The 19767-nt window shown below is 47.0% G+C and overlaps 1 protein-coding gene across 1 annotated transcript in view; it reads left to right on the top strand.

Annotated features, from left to right (window-relative positions):
* Positions 1-19767, top strand: part of PREX1 (phosphatidylinositol-3,4,5-trisphosphate dependent Rac exchange factor 1) — a 180816-nt gene that overhangs the window by 24082 nt on the left and 136967 nt on the right. The window lies entirely within an intron of this gene.

The raw sequence follows: 19767 nt of genomic DNA on the forward strand, positions 1-19767 counted from the left end.
TTTCCCTCCACGTCTTCCTCCTGCGCCTTTTCCCTCCCACGTCTTCCTCCTGCGCCTTTTCCCTCCCACGTCTTCCTCCTGCGCCTTTTCCCTCCCACGTCTTCCTCCTGCGCCTTTTCCCTCCCACGTCTTCCTCCTGCGCCTTTTCCCTCCCACGTCTTCCTCCTGCGCCTTTTCCCTCCCACGTCTTCCTCCTGCGCCTTTTCCCTCCCACGTCTTCCTCCTGCGCCTTTTCCCTCCCACGTCTTCCTCCTGCGCCTTTTCCCTCCCACGTCTTCCTCCTGCGCCTTTTCCCTCCCACGTCTTCCTCCTGCGCCTTTCCCCCCCACATCTTCCTGTGCCTTTTCTCCCCACGTCTTCCTCCTGTGCCTTCCCCCCACATCTTCCTTCTGTGCCTTTCCCCCCAGTGTTCCTCCTGCGCCTTTTCCCCCCCATGTCTTTCTCCTGCACCTTTTCCCCCACGTCTTCCTCCTGCAACTTTTCTCCCCACCTATGCTCATGACCTTCTGTATTCTTCCATGTTACATGGAAATCTCTGCACATGAGTGACTTCATGCAAAGTAAGCAGATGACCCTACTGGTAATACTGGATATTTTGAATTAACATCTATCAGGTTTCTTGATGAGCCGCACTGTGAAACACGTTGAGGCCATTATAGGAAGACTTATCTAGATAAGTACTACCCTTTACCTTACATTTGATATGTTGTCAATTAAATTTATGTTGCAACCAGGGGTATATCTGGCCCTGTTGATCTAAAGCTATCTGAGATAGTGGTGTTGGTTCTAGGACAGTGTAGGGCATCCCAGGGATAGCCGCCGTGGAGCGGGGGCGCCACTGTCATATATCTAGGGTCCCAACCTCCGCTGTTAGGTACGGTTGAGCTTTTTAGAGTAAGGGAGTATTTTTCTGTCATCAGTATCTTTTGTTAAAATATAGACACTGGATTGTTAATGGGTACATATTTCACCCTTAGGTTGCTGTAAGAGAATTTGTATGTAGACAAAGCTGTTTGTTGATCCCGTTTACACTTTTAATATCTGTTTTCAATCAGATGTAAATAAATTGGTGCTAGTTATTTAGGGCACACCAGGACATTGTAGGGACAGCCACTGTTGAGCGGGGCGCCACTTCGCTTCCATAGGATGCCATTCTCCGCTGTTAGGTTTACGCTAATTATAAGCACCAAATAAGGTTGAGTTATTTACATTCCAGTGTTAATATCCATTTATTTTTGTTTGGGTTTGATATTTTTATGTTGTGAGTCTGACCTTTTAATATTTAATAATAAAGTATTCAATTTTAATTAGAATAGTCTGTATATGATAGCCCGGGCCCACTGGTGAACATGCTCTTTAGACTCTCGAACAGGTGGAGTAATGTGCGTTACATTCCTGGTTTACTGCTAGTGTTTCCCTAGACTCTGGTTGCAACACTGGTTCACCAGCATCCAGTGTAGCATGTAACATCAGTGTTTTGGTGCTGTATCCAGTGATGATAGTGAAGTTAAGTAAAAATGGACTCTTCCTGGGCCTCCCCCTAGTCTCTCTCTCTGGCATCTTAAAAGTGTATCCTTTATTTCTTCTTTTCAAAGAATCGACTGTCGGTTGTGAGCAGAACGTTTGAAAATAAATACTTCAGTGTTTATATGGATGAAGTGTTCTGGAGGGGCACAAAGGGGGTGTTGGTGGCCTGTGGGGGTTTAGTGTCCAGCAAATGGGATTCCAACTGGGAGAAAGAAAGGGATCATTGAGCAGTTCCTGTGGATGGATAATTGATATATCCTGTCAGTCCTCGTATAAAATCAAATGTGGCACATTTGTAATTTCCACAGTTGGTTACCACCGATTATACTGGGAACAGGATTATGTTATGTATTATTATTGATTCCTTTTAAACATTTACAGTGGCATGTAAAAGTGTGGGCACCCCTGTAAACAGTTAAGCAAGTTGAAGATGAAATGATCTCTAAAAGGCCTAAAGTTAAAGATGACACATTTCCTTTATATTTTAGACAAAAAAAATCTTTTTCACATTTTAAAAATTACAAAAAGGAAAATGGTCCCAAGCAAAAGTTTGGGTACCCTTGGAGATTTGTGTGCTCGGATAACTTTGACCAAGATTTTAGACCTTATTTAGCCTGTTAGGGCCCCGTCACACATAGCAATCTCGCTAGCGAGATCGCTGCTGAGTCACAAGTTTTGTGACACAACAGCGATCTCACCAGCGAGATCGCTGTGTGTGACAGCGATCAGCGACCTGCCCCCTGCCGGTATCGCTGATCGCTGCAAGAAACCTCTGGAAATTTCTTTCGTCGCTGATCTCCCGCTGGCCAGCACGCATCGCTGCGTGCGTGTGACGAGCGTCAGCTTACGCTGAGTCGTTTTCCTTTTGAATGAGTGGACCCTCTGGACCGTGGCACCCACCCACCTAGGGCGAGCTGACCTAGTGAGAATCCACCCCCTATACAGGGAGTGTCAGGGGCAAGACCAAGGGGGTGAGCCACCACAGCAACTGGACCAGACGGCCGGCTCAGGGAAACAAGACAAGGCGACACAAGACGTTAGTTCAAGGAAACTTCATTAAGGAACACTTCTGGGTACAACAGGTGCAAAACGTGAACACACAAAGTACATAAAGCAAGATGCGTGCAAGGGCACACCGAGGTCCAAGGCATGAGGAACACTTCAGTGTGTAACAGGTACAAAACGTGAACACACAGAGTACATAGAGCAAGGTGCGTGCAAGAGCACGCCGAGGTCCAAAGCATGGTATGTGCAGATGGTAGACAGAAGCACGAGGACATCGGACTCCGGACAGCAGGCAACGATCAACCGGGACATCAGGTTCTGTAGCTCTGAAGGTGATCGGCAGGTTTCGGACATCCGGTAAGCAAACCAGGGTTCCATGCAAGGAGACAAGACAAAGTTAGAAACAGGATGCGTGTCAACGAACTCGCCCGGGTCAGGTTCACAGGATGGAGGCCTGCGCATGCCAAGGGGCATGCCAGGAACAGGTACAGGGACGGTGGCCTGCGCGTGCGAAGAGACACACCAGGGAGAGATACAGGACGGAGGCCTGTGCGTGTTGAGGACACGCCAGGGACCAAGATAGGGTACGGTGGCATCGAAATCCGGGGTGCTGGCATCGACCGACAGGGTCCAGGAATCAGACTGCGGAAATCAGCTCCGGACATCAGGCTGCAGTCATCTAGGTCCAGACCTCTGGCATTGGTCAGCAGGTTACGGAATCCAGCAGGCAAGACAGGGTTCAGAGCAGAGAAAAGTAAGCAAAAGACTTTGTGCAAGAGTAGCGCGAAAACCAGAGTGCTTGCAAGGGAGCACGGAAACCATGGCTAGGGCACCGGCAGGCGGTACCGACGGCATAAGCAGGCGGGCACGACTTGATGCGGTACAGCTGCGGCTCACACAGCCGGTAACCACTATAGTACTGGACGGTGGGCACGGCTGAGGCACACAGGCGACCACGACTAGAGGCGGCACGGCTGAGGCACAACAGGCAGGCACAGGGCGACCAGGCGCATGCAAGAGGGCACGGAGTCACAAGGCAGGGCTAGGCAAAGGTACAGGACAGAGAGGCGTGCGAGACAGCACGGCAAAGCCTAGTACGAAAAGTGCAAGGGCGCACGAAACATCAGAGACACAGCATAGGGTAAGAGGCAGAGTCCTGCGCATGCAGAGGGCATGCCAGGGGCTAAGTACAAGACGAGGCCTGCGCGTGTGGAGAGACACGACAGGGACAGAGTCTAGCAGCGGAGCGTAGGCCGAAGCCCAGAGCCGGGCCAAGGGAGAGCCTTGGGACTAGACAGAGTACAGAGCGGAGGCCTGCACGTGTAGAGAGGCACGCCAGGGACAGGGTACAGAACGGAGGCCTGCACGTGTAGAGAGACACGTCAGGGACAGGGTCCAGAGCGGAGGCCTGCACGTGTAGAGAGACACGTCAGGGACAGCGTACAGAACAAAGCATAACAAGGAAACATAGCGAGGACAAACAAAGCACGAAGGACAACACGAGACAAAGCACGAGACGAGATGGAATACGAGCACGGAGCGTGTGCAGAGACGCACGACAGAGCAAAGTGCAAGGGCACTGAATAAAGGGAGCAACCCAGCAGACCAAGAAGCCATGCAGGGAAGCAACACAATACTCAGGCCCTGAGCATAGGAAGGGGCAGTCTGATATAGGGCATAGCACCTCCACTTCCGAGTCAGGACCAGGGGAGAACTTCCAGTTCAGATCCTCCAGGATCACAGGGACCAGTCACGTGATCAGGATTCCAGAAATGCAGGGATGATTGCAGAACCAGTGCTGAAACCTAGGCAGGTCACATGATCAGAGTTCCAGACATGCAGAGATGATTGCAGAACCAGTGCTGAAACCTAGGCAGGTCACATGATCAGAGTTCCAGACATGCAGAGATGAATGCAGAACCAGCCTCTGCTGGAACATTGGAAGGACACATGATCAGGGGTTGTAGACATGATGAGACGATCACAGAAGGCAGAGCAGAAACGCAGGCATCCCGCAGCTCAACAGTCATGAGGTGAGTGTGCACACTGCTCTAGGGAACATGCAGGATAGCAGACATGAGATGCACGTGCACACCGCTCCAGGAGTCATGAGGCAAAACAGACATGGCGGACATGACAGACATGGCGAGCATGACAGTGTGACAGGTGGGAGACCAGCGATCAGCTGGTAACTAACGTACACATCGGGTATCCAAGGGATGCGCGTCCCTTAGATACCCGATGTCTACATTAGTTACCAGCGCGCTGATGCAGGGAGCTGGTAACTAACGAACACAGCGACGCCGCACGCTCGGCGTCGCTGTGCTGATTGCTGGTGAAGCTGTCTGTGTGACAACTCACCAGCGATCACATAGCGACTCACCAGCGATCCTGACATGTTGATATCGTTGTCGGGATCGCTGGTAAGTCGCTATGTGTGACTCCAGCTTTAGGCTTATAGCTTGTTGTCCTTGGTGGGATTTGAACCGAGGACACCAGCGTTGCAAACAGTGCTAACCAATGAGTCACCATGCTGCCTAGTTTGGAGATGTATATTGCAGCAAAGGTTGTCATATGATTTCCAAAGGAGACCTTCATGGTCAGAAAGGTCATAGTGAAGATAACCCATTGGTGAGGTGTCTTTGCTGGGAAGTGGTGGCACTCATTTGACATATTTTACAATATTGCATTCTGTGGGTTGGAAGCTCCCCCTTCCCTCACCCCAAACAAAGGACCGTTACAGAACAGTCAACCCCTCTGCACTCTTGCCCACATTCTGCTGCCCAGCAGTGTAGACATTGGCGATAATCCTTAAACAGCAGGATGGGCAGTATTGTTTCCTTATGTGATCAGCCATTGCAGATCCATTACAGCTGACGTTGTCAGTTTACTAGTTAAACATTCTAGAGAAGTTCTAGTCATTTTCCAAACAAAAAAAAAATGTGTGATATAAGCACTATTCAATGCATACTGAAAACTATACAAAACTAGCAGAAATGATGCAAAAAAAAATAATTTTGCAGCACAAATAAGACCAGAATATTTAAAAACAATTAAAAGGGCACAATCAAAGGTTTCATTCAAGGTACCGACCTAGACATTTTCTATAAATCTCATTAGTCAGGATCCTCTGTACATCTAAAGGGGGTTTTACACTAAGCAATATCGCTAGCAATATCGCTAAAACGTCACTGGTTTTGTGACGTTATAGCGATATTGCTAGCGATATCGCTATGTGTGATACTTACCAACGACCGGCTCCCCCGCTGTCCATCGCTGATCGCGCGAGAATGTCCGGCTCCATTTCTCGTCGGGCGCTTCCTGCTGGGCTTCCTGCTGTGACGTCCAGCGACGCGTGGAGGCGGGCGGGAGGACGCCAGGATCGCTGGGTGTGAATGGTAAGTATCGTGCGCTGCGTCGCTGCTGCATCGCTGTGAGATCTTTCTGTATGAAAGCTCACTAGCGATCATTTAGCGATGCACCAGCGATCCTGACCGGGTCGGATCGCTGGTTGGATCGCTAGTGCATCGCTAAATGTAAAAGGGCCTTAAGAAAGCCACTATGGGTGGCAGGACGCTTGGGGTGACAATCACACTCCTCTCTCCACATACTGTTTGTTTATACTTTTCATCCTGTCTCTTCGATTTTCATGGGTTTAATGGTCATCTTGTATGCATTTTTGTTTATTTTTCTTTCTAATAGTATTTATTGGTTATTTTTGTATCTAGTGTCTTGAGTCCTCGAAAGTACATCACATGTTGGATTGTGTTCTGTTGTAACCTTGTGTTCATGTTTCGTACTTGTTTCATAGGTTCCAAAGAATCACTGTGGTTTAAATTTTTAGTTAATAAATCATGGGTACATGTGAAAATAAGCAACTTTGTAATAGATACTATCAGAGAAGGCTTTTTCTTTTCCTCTTCGCCACGACAGCACCCACTGAGAGAGGGGATCCGCCCCAGGAACAGGAAACCTACAGAGAGATAAATGGGGTGGTCCCCCTCGCTCCCTCAGTTTGGTTTCCTGTTCCTAGGAAGGAACCCGCAGAAGAGGATACCTGGTCTGGTAGCCGCCTGCCTGCATAATATGAGCAGCAGGGGCCCCAGGTCCGGAGGCAGCGTCGGGCGGAGAGGTGTATTTTCCCCCCCCAGAGCTGGCGTAATGCAGGTGAGGCTGGAGGCGAAAGTGGTGCCAAAGCTCACTGGGGTGATGGCTATACCCCCCCTCCCCCCCCCGGGGTTGGACGCATTACGAACGCCATCGGGCGTACTGAGGCCGGCGCCCATCCCCCCCGAGTGGCAGAAGGGCTTGTGCGGCGTGTGCTGAGCGGCGCTGCTGGAGTCATACCTGGACAGGAGAGGAGTCCGTGCGTGGAGAGGGGGCGCAGACGCGCGATGCGCCGGCCGCATCACTATTTGCGGTGACCCAGCGCAGGAGAGGCAACCCGGAAGTGGAGGAGGACTTCCGGGTTCAGGCTGAAGGCAGAGACCGCGGGACAACGCCCGCGCATGCGCAGTAGGGGCTGGAAAAAAAAAAAAAAAAAATGGTAAAAAAAAAAAAAAAAAAAAGAGGAGCAGCTATAGCAAAGGCTTTAAAAGGAAGCCACAGACACAGCGCCAGTGCGCAGTCATGTCGTCCTTAGATGACTCAGCTTCGCTCCCATTAGGTCAGCCAGTGGTATCCCCACTTGGTAGTCGACAGAGCAGTGCTACGAGAAGATCCAATAGCACCAGAAGAAGTGGCAGCTCTAGGAAGGAATCCATTGGGCCTTCCAGACAAGATGAGCCGGTAGAGAAGAAACGTAAGGAAAAGAAGTCGTCCCATTCCTCGCCTCAGCCCGGATCCCGGACACCGCAGCCGGTAGTTGCTGACGAAATTCACGGGTGAGTGTTTTTTGGTCAGGTTAGATAATTGATAGCCTTCTCTTTCTGGTCCATACCCCTTTTAGGCTAAAAGAACAGAGAAGGCGAAACATAGAGAGTGTGCCTTATGTTCACAGCCCCTCCCGGATGGCCACCCAAAGAGATTATGCCAATCATGTGTTGAGGAGGCCTTGCAGGAGGAATCCTCACGAAAGAAGGAGGATATCCGGGCAATGATAAGAGAGGAACTACGGGCCTTAGGCGGTTCCAGTAGTCTAGGGGGTCACTCCTCCATGAGAGAAATATGTTCACCTAAAGGAGGAGTCTCGCTGGCGTCCAGGTCACCGTCAGATACCGGAGAACTAGATTCCGATAAGTCCCAGGAATACCTTTCCTCAGAGGACGAGGATCAGACGTGTTTCCCCACGGACAGTGTCAGTAATCTTGTAAAGTCTGTCCGAAATACCATGGGGTTGCCGTAGAGTAAGGACCCCAAGACCCCTCAGGACATTATGTTTGCGGGTATTTCTCGTAAAAAGATCCGAGCATTCCCAGTGGTCTCAGCTGTAAAAGACCTAGTTAAGAGGGAATGGGAGAAACAAGGTCAGAGGACCTTCCTCCCCTTAACGTCAAAGCGTAAGTATCCCTTTGACGATGAGGAGTTAACGGCCTGGTCGAGAGCCCCCAAGGTGGATGCGGCAGTGGCCTCTACCTCCCGTAGATCCTCCTTGCCGGTGGAGGATTCGGGAACTTTGGCTGATTCTTCGGATCGTAAGACCGATACATTCCTCAAAAGATCTTGGGAAGCTTGTACGGCAGCCTTTAAGCCCGCAATAGCAGCCACATGTACGGCAAGATCTATGTTGGTGTGGCTGAACGACTTGGAGGACAATATTAAAAATGGAGTAGCTAGGAGTAGGCTTCTTTCCTCTATGCCCCTCATTAAAGGAGCAGCGGCTTTCCTCTCCGACTCCTCCGCGGATTCTCTCCGGTTGTCGGCTAGAGCGGCAGGACTGACCAATGCAGGCAGGCGGGCCTTATGGTTGAAGGGGTGGAAAGGAGACACACAAACAAAAACTAGATTGTGTGCTATACCCTGCCAGAGTAAGTACCTGTTTGGTACAGAGCTGGATGAGATTTTGACAAAAGCAGGGGAGAGGAAAAAGGGGTTCCCTAACCCGTATGTTCCGTTCAACAGGAGGGCCTACAGGAAGCCGCCGTTCGGTAAAAAGAAAGACTTTAGACCTCAGGACCGCTGGGGAAATAAGGACCCCAAGCAAAGAGGCAACCTATTCGGGAAACGTCCCTTCAGAGGAGACAGATCCCGATAAAACCGTTATACCGGTAGGTGGCAGGCTATTAAGATTCAGCCGCCAATGGATGAAGGTGACATCAAACCCGTGGGCCCTAAGTATTGTATCATCAGGCCTAAAATTAGAATTCGTTCGGTATCCACCGAACTCCTTCTTATTGACTTCTATGAAGTCCCGTTCTCAGCAGGAAGCACTGGAGATGGAGATTGCGATACTGCTATCTAAACAGGTCCTAGTGGAGGTCCCAGACGACGAAACAGGGATGGGCTTTTATTCTCCTCTATTCTTAGTCCCGAAACCAGATGGTTCTTACAGGACTATAATAAATTTAAAGAAACTTAATACCTTCCTAAGACTGAGGTCGTTTAAAATGGAGTCGATTAAGTCTGCAATAAAGCTTTTGTTTCCCAGGTGTTATATGGCGGTCTTGGACCTAAAGGACGCCTACTACCATCTCCCCATATATCGAGGGCACCAAAGGTTCCTGCGGGTAGCAGTCTGGTTCAGAGGTCGGATTCGGCATTTCCAGTTTGCGGCAATGCCTTTCGGGCTATCCATGGCTCCTCGGGTATTTACCAAGTTAATGCTGGAAGTAATGTCATATGTAAGGCTGAATGACACCCTAGTTGTCCCTTATTTAGACGACCTACTCATAGTGGGGAATTCTGTTTCACAGTGTGAAGCAAGAATAGCTAGGATTATTTCATCCCTACAAACACTGGGTTGGCTAATTAACTGGGAGAAATCCAGACTGGAGCCAGTGACCTGTCAAAGGTTTTTGGGCCTGCAGGTAGACTCCGTAACTGAGGAGTGCTTTCTGCCAAACGCCAAAGTAATGGCCATGATTGACAAAGTACAGAATGCTACAGGAAGACCCGTAATATCATTGAGACAGGGCATGTCCTTGCTGGGGTCACTAATATCATGCATTCCAGCGGTGCAATGGGCTCAGTTCCACTCTAGAGGACTACAGTGGGCTATTCTGCAGGAGACAGACTGCAGGGGCGGCTGGAAGGGAAGATATCCCTATCGCCCGAGGTGGTTGAATCCCTAAAATGGTGGTTAATTCCTTCCAATCTATCGAAGGGAGTACAGTGGTGGGTGACTCCCTCCAAGATACTCACCACAGATGCCAGCCCCTTAGGTTGGGGAGCCCATCTAGAGGAGCACATGGTACAAGGCTGGTGGCGGGAGAATGAAATAGAGGCCTCCTCTAATGTAAAGGAGCTAACAGCGATTTTTTTATGCGATATCTCGCTTCCTTCCGCAGTTGAGAGGCGCCCACGTAAGGATCCAGACAGACAATACCACCGCAGTGGCCTATATAAACCGGCAAGGAGGCACGCGGTCAATGCCACTGATGTCTATCGCGGGAAAGATTCTGGAGATGGCCGAGGTCCATCTTCTCTCCTTGTCAGCGCTCCATATAAGAGGAGTGGACAACTCCCGAGCAGACTATCTCAGTCGCCAGGCCCTATACCAGGGAGAGTGGGTCCTCAGCAGAGACGTGTTCGAAATGATAGCATCAGAATGGGGCAGACCGGAGATAGACCTATTCGCAACCAGAGCCAACAGGCGCGTAAAAAGGTTCGCTTCTCTCTACAGGTCGGACAACCCAGATATTCTAGATGCCCTCCAAACACCCTGGGCATTCCAACTAGCCTATGCCTTTCCTCCGATGGTGCTACTACCAACAGTAGTCAGGAAAATAAGACAGGAGAGGGCGAGGGTCATCTTGATAGCCCCGTTTTGGCCAAAAAGACCGTGGTTTTCATGGCTGAGAGCCATGTCGGTAACCGACCCGTGGATCCTGCCGCTGCACCAGAATCTTCTCTCGCAGGGACCCTGCTACCATCCACAGGCCAAAGCCCTGCACCTAGCGGCCTGGAATTTGAAAGGGAGCTACTGAGGCAGAAGGGTTTCTCAAGGAACCTAATCAATACCCTGCTACAAAGCAGGAAGGAGTCCACGACAAAAATTTATGCTAAGGTGTGGAGGAAGTTCCTGGCCTTTCACCCAACAAAACTAGCTGGTGAAGTACCCATTACGGCCATTCTAGAGTTTCTACAAAGAGGCCGAGAACTTAGACTCTCAGTAAGCACTCTTAAGGTCCACGTGTCAGCCCTAGGAGCCCTGTTTAACTATAACGTGGCAGCAAATAGATGGGTGACTCGGTTTATCTCGGCCTGTCAACGAGCAGAACCGGTGCATGTGCCTCGACTTCCAGCGTGGAACCTTACTTTAGTTTTGGATGCCTTCACTCAGGCACCATTCGAGCCCATAAGCTCAGCATCAGTAAAGTGCCTCTCATTGAAAACGGCTATGCTGGTGGCCTTAGTATCGGCCAGGAGAGTGAGTGATCTTCATGCTCTGTCAGTAGACCCACCGTTCCTGTCAACAACACGAGACAGTCTCATTTTAAAGACGGACCCGTCCTATCTGCCCAAACGGGCAACTAAATTTCATAGGTCTCAAGAGATATGCCTACCTTCATTCTATGAGAACCCGTCAACACAGGACGAGGAGAAATATCACACCTTAGATGTGAAGAGAGCTGTGCTAGCCTACCTTGATAGGACCAGTCCCTGGAGGCAGAGTAGGTCTCTTTTTGTCTCATTCCAGGGCAGCAGGAAGGGGTCTGCAGTTACATCAGGCACGATATCCAGATGGATTAGAGATGCGATCACAATGGCGTATCTGACAAAAGGAGAAGACCCTCCACTGGGGATTAAGGCGCACTCTACTAGAGCCATATCATCCTCCTGGGCCGAGAGGGCGAACGTCCCAATTGAACAAATATGTAAGGCTGCAACCTGGTCTTCTCCATCTACCTTTTATAGTCACTATAGACTAGATTTGTCCTCTACCGGGGATCTAACTTTTGGTAGATCAGTCCTTAACACGGTGTGCCCGCCCAAGTGATTATCTCTAAAAATCTCTCAGTGGGTGCTGTCGTGGCGAAGAGGAAAAACCGGATTACTTACCGGTAATACTCTTTTGTAGAGTCCACGACAGCACCCGCTCACTTCCCTCCCGTAAGAATTTTTTCACACATGGGTCTCCTTGGTGGTGGAGATTATGATTTAAGTTAGATATGTGATTAAACTTAGTAAGCTTAAAACTGCATAGGGGTAAGATAAATGAATCGCCCAAGCAAAATGACTAAAACATGTATGGCGGTTCCTCCGTTGTTCTCGGTAATACAAACTGAGGGAGCGAGGGGGACCGCCCCATTTATCTCTCTGTAGGTTTCCTGTTCCTGGGGCGGATCCCCTCTCTCAGTGGGTGCTGTCGTGGACTCTACAAAAGAGTATTACCGGTAAGTAATCCAGTTTTCTCCTCCTGGATTGACCATTTAGGCTATGTGCACACGTTCGGAATTGCCGTGGAAATTTCCGTAGCATTTCCGCAACCCCCTGCCTCGTGAAATGCGCATGCGGAATTGGCATGCATATTTCTGCTAAATTCTAGCATTTTGCAGGCGTTATTAGCTTGCAGAATGCTAGCGTTTTCAACCGATCTGTAGCATCTCTTAGAAAACTGATTGACAAGTTGGTCACACTTGTCAAACATAGTGTTTGACAAATGTGACCAACTTTTTACTATTGAGGCTGCCTATGCAGAATCAATAGTAAAAAGATATAATGTTAAAATTAATAAAAATAAAAAATCGTGATATTCTCACCTTCCGGCGGCCCCTGCAGCCTTCCCGATCCTCCTGGCAACTCCCGGTCCTAGCGATGCCTTGCGACAATGACTCCAGATAACGTAGCATCACTCAATACCGCTACGTCATCACAGGTCATTGTCGCAAGGCATCACTGGGAACGGGAATTGCCGAGAGCATCGGTAAGGACCGGGAAGGGTGCTGGGGGCCGCCAGAAGGTGAGTATATCACTGTTTTTTATTTTAATTCTTTTTTTTAACAGGGATATGGTACCCAGGGCCTAGAGGAGAGTCTCCTCTCCTCCAGACCCTGGGTACCATCCGCACATGATCCGCTTACTTTGTGCATGGTGGGCATAGCCACGTGCGAAAAGTAAGAGGATCAATGCATTCCTATGTGTGCGGAATCGCAGCAATTCCGCACAAAGAATGAGCATGCTGCTTGTTTTTACGCAATGCCATTCCGCTGCGGAAAAATACGCAGCATTAGCACAGCATTGCGGAATGCCATTGAATTCAATGGGTTGCGTTGTGCAAGCGTTTTCGCAGCGAAAAAACACGGCAAAAACGCTTACAATCCGCAACATGTGCACATAGCCTTACTCTGTTTTGGGGTAAAATTTGTGTTCCATGAAGACAGATTTTCCTATTCCTAAGACATTCTGCCGCAGTTCTCCTGAATCAACAGTTACAGTTTTCCATAGAACGTCGTATGCACTTTACGGATTCACTTTCTCAGGTAAGCATTAGGTAGTGTTCACATAGGCAATGCTGTTTGATCCAACCTCCAAGTAATTCAAAACCAAAAACAGCTTCTTCTGGTCATAAAGGTATCGCAGAAAATAAATTTAGCTGAGCACATATGTCAGTGCGTGCTCAGTCAAACAGAGTACAGTCCTTTCTCCTGGAGCAAACTTCATACACAGAAAAGGCAGGATGTTATCAGTCTCGATATCTCCTTCAGCCTGAGCTCCTGCAGCTTCTGGAGCCAAAAAGAAATGTTCAAGTCCAAGAACAGTTCACACTGAACAGGCTGCAGCTTCCACACACAGACTGCTCAGCTTTCCTAGATGACCCATGCTGTCTCCATTAAGAGAGAGACACTGGCACATCTCTCTCTCAGCTACAGTTCACATTTAGGCTGGTCACTCACCAGCAACACACTTGACTCTGCTCCACCCTGCATACAGACACACCTTGTGAACACAGGCCCTGGTTATCATATCGCAGTAATGGGAAAGTCTGTAATTACTGAAGACAGATTTTACCGCTGAATTGAGAATAAATGATAAGTCAAGAAGGCAAAAGAAGCAATTTCTCTCATAGGTCTGCGTGACCGTGATCACTAATACTAGCTTTCTGGACGCAACCTATTTTTGCTGTGTATAAAATGCTGCATTGCATAGTACAAGCACAGTAGAGGAGATAATAGAAATCCCATGCCCGCTTCCTTTTACGCCCTATTTTTTGTGTAAAATTTCTTTTGCGGGAACGCTCATTCTTCTGTGTCCTGCACCTGTGAGTAGCCGTAAAGTGACCACTATTCATGGGCGCTGGGTAGTAACTACGACGTTCATCAGAGCCGCTGAGTCTCGCTGTGCTTCGAGAAACCCGGTGACAATGATGAATGTTAACGTCACTACCCAGCACCTGTGAATGGTGGTCACTTTACTGCTGTTCACAGGCACCGGAGACAGAATCGGGGAACTTGAACTACATCGGATCTACGTGGCAACATTTTAGGTAATAAATTGGTGAACGAGGGAATGTTTGAGGAAGTTTTTACTCTGTGTATTTTTATTTTTTATTACTGGGTTAATAATAGGGGTGTCTGATGGATAACTCTCCATTACTAGCCTCAGTGCTTGATGCCAGGTGTGAATTTTGACAAATCGCAGCTGTCATCAAACCCAACTACCATTACAATTGCCACCATACTTGGGCAATCGTGAAGAACTGTGCAAAGCATCAGAACTGGAGCATCTAATGTGATGCGTCAATTTTGGGATGGCTGCGGGCTTTTTTTTTAGCCCGGGAAGGGACAAATAACCAGGGACCTTCCCAGCCTGATAATATAAGCCCACAGCTGTCTGCTTTATCTTGACTGGTTATCAAAAATAGAGGGGACCCCCACATAATTTTTTTTAAATAAATTTTAATTTAACTTTTATTAAGTTTTGTGATGGAAAATGGATGCAAGTCATAACAGAAGCCTTAATTGAAAACATCAGTAGTGTGTCTTGTATAAGAAAAAGAGAGGATTATATACTGCAGTATAATAGCTACAGTTATGGCCAAAAGTATTGACACCCTTGCAATTCTGTCAGATAATACTCAGTTTCTTCCTGAAAATGATTGCAAACACAAATTATTTGGTATTATTATCTTCATTTAATTTGTCTTAAATGAAAAAAACACAAAAAGAATTGTCCTAAAGCCAAATTGGATATAATTCCACACCAAACATAAAAAAAGAGGGTGGACAAAAGTATTGGCACTGTTCGAAAAATCATGTGATGCTTCTCTAATTTGTGTAATTAACAGCACCTGTAACTTACTTGTGGCACCTAACAGGTGTTGGCAATAACTAAATCACACTTGCAGCCAGTTGACGTGGATTAAAGTTGACTCAACCTCTGTCCTGTGTCCTTGTGTGTACCACATTGAGCATGGAGAAAAGAAAGAAGACCAAAGAACTGTCTGAGGACTTGAGAAACCAAATTGTGAGGAAGCATGAGCAATCTCATGGCTACAAGTCCATCTCCAAAGACCTGAATGTTCCTGTGTCTACCGTGCGCAGTGTCATCAAGAAGTTTAAAGCCCATGGCACTGTGGCTAACCTCCCTAGATGTGGACGGAAAAGAAAAATTGACAAGAGATTTCAACGCAAGATTGTGCGGATGTTGGATAAAGAACCTCGACTAACATCCAAACAAGTTCAAGCTGCCCTGCAGTCCGAGGGTACAACAGTGTCAACCCGTACTATCCGTCGGCGTTTGAATGAAAAGGGACTGTATGGTAGGAGACCCAGGAAGACCCCACTTCTTACCCCGAGACATAAAAAAGCCAGGCTGGAGTTTGCCAAAACTTACCTGAAAAAGCCTAAAACGTTTTGGAAGAATGTTCTCTTGTCAGATGAGACAAAGGTAGAGCTTTTTGGGCAAAGGCATCAACATAGAGTTTACAGGAGAAAAAAAGAGGCATTCAAAGAAAAGAACACGGTCCCTACAGTCAAACATAGCGGAGGTTCCCTGATGTTTTGGGGTTGCTTTGCTGCCTCTGGCACTGGACTGCTTGACCGTGTGCATGGCATTATGAAGTCTGAAGACTACCAACAAATTTTGCAGCATAATGTGTAGGGCCCAGTGTGAGAAAGCTGGGTCTCCCTCAGAGGTCATGGGTCTTCGAGCAGGACAATGACCCAAAACACACTTCAAAAAGCACTAGAAAATGGTTTGAGAGAAAGCACTGGAGACTTCTAAGGTGGCCAGCAATGAGTCCAGACCTGAATCCCATAGAACACCTGTGGAGGGATCTAAAAATGGCAATTTGGAGAAGGCACCCTTCTAATATCAGGGACCTGGAGCAGTTTGCCAAAGAAGAATGGTCTAAAATTCCAGCAGAGCATTGTAAGAAACTCATTGATGGTTACCGGAAGCGGTTGGTCGCAGTTATTTTGGCTAAAGGTTGTGCAACCAAGTATTAGGCTGAGGGTGCCAATACTTTTTTTCTGGCCCATTTTTGGAGTTTTGTGTGAAATGATCAATGTTTTGCTTTTTGCTTCATTCTCTCTTGTATTTTTTCATTTAAAACAAATTAAATGAAGATAATACCAAAGAATTTGTGTTTGCAATCATTTTCAGGAAGAAACTGAGTATTAGCTGACAGAACTGCAGGGGTGTCAATACTTTTGGCCACAACTGTAGTTATACATTGATTCAACATTTTAGGGTAAAACAGCTAGTTTATGACTCATACTTAACAAAAAAATTGTTACCTGTCCAAATAAATTAACACAAAATGATGAGAGAGAGGGAAGAAAGAGACGTAAGAACACAAAATCACAGAAACACTAAAAGACAAGAGGAATGAGGGAAAGAAACATGAAGAGGGTAAGGAAAGGGGGACATTAGAGAACATCTTGAGTTGTATGCTTATCCATCTCCCATAAGGTCCAGGTATACCGCTTAGGATCTAAATTCCAGCCATGTATTTTATTTATTTATTTATTTTTTTCAATTTATTTATTATGTTAATCCATGTACAGTAAGCTACACATGCATGGCATTAATTTTATATCTTACAGACCTCTAGCTAACTAGCTTTCTAACCCATTTCTATTTACCTATTGACCCCATATCTATATATCTAGATATTTACACATCTAATAACATAGCAAAGACAGAAAAAAATCAACCGTATATACTCGTATATAAGCCGAGATTTTCAGCCCATTTTTTTGGGCTGAAAGTCCCCCTCTGGGCTTATATGCGAGTCATATACGGGGGTTGGCGGGGGAGGGGGAGTGGGAGGTGTCAGAGACCAACAGAGACCATAATCCCCCCACCCCCCCTCCTGGCACTGTCTCTGCAGCCCCCCTGCTTCCCCCATGATCTCAGTGTCCCAGCTGTTCCTGCATTCAATGGTCACGTGGTACCGCTAATTAAACTCATGAATATGCACATATTTAATGAGCGGTACCACGTGACCGCTGAATGCAGGAACAGCCTGGGACGCCGACATCATGCTGGAAGCAGGGGCTGAGGAGACCGGGCGCCAGGAGGGGGTGGTGAGCATGACGGGGGAGCAGAGCAATACTTACCGCTCCCCGTTCCATCGCTGTCTCCGGGTCCTCTGGCTGTGACATTTAGCGGAGGGTACGATGACGTAGTCAGTGTGCGCCCTCTGCTAACGTCACTGCACAGTGATGGAACCGGGAACGATAAATATAGCCAATGCCGGGGGCCTGAGCCAGCGGCTACACCGGCACCTGGTCCCCAGCGACGGAGAGGTGAGTATGTCTTTTTTTCTCTTTTTTTTTTTTTTATAGCAGCAGCGGTAGCAGCATATGGGGGGTATTTATGTATGGAGCTTCTACTTGGGCCACCATTAACCCTTGTGCAGCATATGGGGGTATTGATGTATGGAGCTTCTACTTGGGCCATCATTAACCCTTGTGCAGCATATGGGGGTATTTATGTATAGAGCATCTACTTGGGATATAACCCTTGTGCAGCAATATATGGGGATATTTATCCTTGGAGCATCTTTTTGGACCAGCATTAACCCTTGTGCAGCACCACCCTAGGCTTATACGTGAGTCAATAAGTTTTCCCAGTTTTTTGTGGCAAAATTAGGGGTGTCGGCTTATACGCGGGTCGGCTTATACACGAGTATATACGGTACGTGGCAAAAATGCATACAAAAACGCAAAGATAAACGCAAGTGAGCTGAGGTGCAGAAATTCAGCTATGTGAAAATCTGGACAAAGTCTGATAGTGGGAAACCCTAAGATTATTACAAAGTTTTTATTTTCTCCTTCTTTGGAATGAAATTATTTTTGTAATGCTTTTGGTAGCATTGTATAGTGTTTTATCACACTTTCCCTTTTTCTTTTGTCTGCTTTTGCAGTTTATCTTGGTCTGTGTCACTTTGAGAAGTCCTTACATTTATGGCTGGTCCGAACAATGAAAGCAATTGTTACCATCCACCTTTTGTGTCTCCTCTATTTACTCATAGATTGTAAGCATGCAAGCAGGGCCCTCACTTCTCTTGGTATCTTTTGATTTATGTGATTATTGTTATGCTGTAGTGTCTTTTGTCTGTACAAGTCCCCTCTAATGTAAAGTGCTGCAGAATATGTTGGCGCAATAGAAATAAAATTATTATTATTATTGAGTAGAAGCATTCCCAGCTACTCTGTTCAGTTCTTTAGGGCCTGACTGGTTTCACCAGTTAAATTCAAGACATTCATTTGTGATAGAAATTCCCTTAATATGTAAAGTGCTGATAAGCTTAAAGTCTCGCGTTGTCAGTGCTGTGGGGGCAGGACAGATGCACAGCTTTCTTTTGGCTGACATCTACTTTCTTCACGAAAAGGATGCGGTACATCAGAGGGCAAAAAGGATGTAGCAAAACCAAAATAAATAAAACTATTACCAAATATAGAAGATCATATATAGACACCCAGAATCTGATTTGTGGGTACAGCCACACCAACTCGGCAGACATTGTCTTACATGATGGCCTGTCTGAATGCTTCTTAAGTCTGATTGTGGCCTTTAACCCCTTACCGACATCTGACATATTATTACGCCAATTTCGGTATCCCTGCCTTTGATGTGGGCTCCAGCCGTGAGCCCACATCTTTCCCGGGACATGTCAGTTGTTTTGAACAGCGGACATGTGCCTGCAATAGCTGCAGGTGGAATCGCGATCCACCCATGGCTATTAACTAGCTAAATGCCGCTGTCAAACGCTGACAACAGCATTTACTGAGCTCTTTCGGCAAGCACACAGGACATACGCTCACCGGTAACCCGCGCCACTTGCTCGTGGGTCACCGGTGTGTCGGAATGACAACCCAAGGTCTCCTGGAGACCTCTATGGTTGTCAGTGCCGGATCTGCTCATCGCCTCTATGTAGCTTAGCCGATCGAGTTGTGCCAGCTTCTAGCCTCCTATGGACACTATTGAAGCATGGCAAAAGTTAAAAAAGTGTTTAAAAATTACCCCCCTTTCGCCCCATTCAAAATAAAAATAAATTCAAACATACACATATTTGGTATTGCCGCATTCAGAATTGCCCGATCTATCAATAAATAAAAAGAATTTACCTGATCGCTAAACGGCGTAGCGAGAAAAAAATTAAAAAAGCCAGAATTACGTTTTTTTTTGGTTGCTGCAGCATTGCATTAAAATGCAATAACGGGCAATCAAAAGATCGTATCTGCACCAAAATGGTATCAATAAAAACGTTAGCTCACAAAAAATAAGCCCTCACCCAACCTGAGATCACGAAAAATGCAGACGCTACAGATATCGGAATATGGCGCAATTTTTTTTTTTTTTTAAGAAAATTTTGGATTTTTTTTTTCACCACTTAGATAAAAAAGAACCTAGACATGTTTGGTGTCTATGACCTGGAAAATCATAATGGCAGGGCAGTTTTAGCATTCAGTGAACCTAACAAAAAAGCCAAACAAAAAACAAGTGTGGAACAAAGCAAGGAGGGATAGCTAATACTAGAGAAGAGAGAGTATTCAAAAAGATATAAATAAACTGGAACATTGGGCAGCAACTAACAGGTTTTTAACAGGGAAAAATGCAAAGTACTACATCTGGGCAATAAAAATGAAAAAAAAAAAGCATATACAGAATGGGCGGAATAGGGCT

Source organism: Dendrobates tinctorius, unplaced genomic scaffold, assembly GCF_039654945.1.
Source record: "Dendrobates tinctorius isolate UK_male_01 unplaced genomic scaffold, ASM3965494v1 ptg000065l, whole genome shotgun sequence".
Classification (NCBI taxonomy): Eukaryota; Metazoa; Chordata; class Amphibia; order Anura; family Dendrobatidae; genus Dendrobates; species Dendrobates tinctorius.